This window comes from Colobus angolensis, unplaced genomic scaffold (genome assembly GCF_000951035.1).
Source record: "Colobus angolensis palliatus isolate OR3802 unplaced genomic scaffold, Cang.pa_1.0 Scaffold14, whole genome shotgun sequence".
Classification (NCBI taxonomy): domain Eukaryota; kingdom Metazoa; phylum Chordata; class Mammalia; order Primates; family Cercopithecidae; genus Colobus; species Colobus angolensis.
This window is the reverse complement of record NW_012114488.1, coordinates 8,874,734-8,876,452: the sequence shown is the minus strand read 5'-3', so window position 1 is coordinate 8,876,452 and position 1,719 is coordinate 8,874,734. Positions and strand designations below refer to the sequence as shown.

Here is a 1,719-nt window from a genome sequence, read left to right as displayed (position 1 = left end):
AGCACGTGTAGAACCCAGCGAGAGTCCTTCGCTGTGCGGGCACGGGGATGCTCACACAGTAAAAACTCGAGTCTATCGAGAAGCACAGGAATTGAAAGGCATAAAGAAACCGAGTGCTACAACGTGAAGATGCCATTTAGACACAGATGCTTTTCTGCACGTCACCACACTTTAATTTTAAGAAAGGAGACTAGGGATCTATTGCATAATTCATTCCCCCATGGCACTGGTTCAACACCCCAGGCTCCTCTGCTGAGAAGCCTCCTTATGTAGCTGTACTGGACAAGTGCAGTAGAAAAGACAGAACCCAGCGAGGATGACAGAATTCTCTAATTGTCTGCAAAAGAGGAAATCCAGTTGGTGGAGAGAAAAATTATTTCCACACTGGAAAAAAAAGTAATGACAAAAATAAAAAGGCTTTGTCAAATATAGTTCACTCTTCTCATTACTTGCCTTAGTGTTTCAAAGATAAACGCTTTTTTGTTACAACACATCACAGATAACGTAAGAACGCAACTTCGCCTGCCTGAACACTGCATGGGGAGACTGCTGGGATGTGTTCTGCAGCCAAAACAAAGGGTGGGGGAGGGGAGGAGCAGTTACAAAAAAGACACCTAATGAAAAAAAAGCCCTACAATTCACAAAGCTTGCTACTGAAATTAATTTCAGGTTTCCACATCCACGTACAGGTACAGGATTTAAAATGACGCTCACGCGGCATCTCTCAGGGCCAACAGGGGCGCATCAAAGCTTCCCTTCGACGTTTATTAACTCTGCAGTCCGTTCTCTACATCTGCGAAGGATTTGCAGATAACAATGTGTCTGAGAGAAGAGGCGTTTTCTAAGGAGACACACAAAGGCAGTGGGAACCTCCAACCTCACTCAGCGAGAGGAACACCGCACAGCAGTGTGGGGGCTCGAACACCCCGGGAGCAGCGGGTCGAGGTCCTGAAAACATGATACTTGAAATGCACACAAAGCCTAATAACGTATCCTTCTCGGAAGAAAACAGCTTGAAAAGGTCAGCTTCGAAGTGACCCCAGCAGGAAAGAATCACCCTGGAAGAAACACGCAGCAGCCCCAGGGCAATGCGCGAGTTGAAGGAGCAGCGAGCGCGGGGAGCGGAAGGCCCTTCGGAGGGCGCCGCACCCGCACTGCGCTCGGTACCTGTGCCGCCACGCCCACCTGTCCCCTGCTGGGCCCAGCACCGCCCATTTAGACCCTGCACCACCCGTCGGGACCTAACCTAGCACCTCCCGTCCGGAACCAGCACCGCCCGTCCAGATCCAGCACCGCCCACTTGGATACGGCGCCGCCCGTCCAGACCCAGACCCGCCCGTCCGGACCGAACCCAGTACCGCCCATCGGACCCAGCGCCGCCCATTTAGACCCTGCACTGCCAGTCCGAACCGAACCTAACAGTCCATCGAATCCACCGCCCGTCCAGACCCAGACCCGCCAGTCCGGACCGAACCCAGCACCGCCCATCGGACCCAGCACTGCCAGTCCGAACCGAATGTAGCACCGCCCATCGGACCCATCACTGCCAGTCCAGATCCAGCAACGCCCAGTTGGATCCAGCACCGCCCGTCCAGACACAGCACCACGCGTCCGGACTGAACATAGCACCATCCGTCGGACTCAGCACCGCCCATTTAGATCCAGCAGCGCGCGTCCGAACCGAACCTAGCACCGTTGGTCGGGACAGAACCCGGCACC

The 1,719-nt window shown here is 54.0% G+C and overlaps 1 pseudogene; it reads right to left on the bottom strand.

The window, feature by feature from the left end:
* Positions 1-981: 981 nt before the first annotated feature.
* LOC105506808 lies at positions 982-1,713 on the bottom strand (annotated as a pseudogene).
* Between the last annotated feature and the right edge of the window lie 6 nt (positions 1,714-1,719).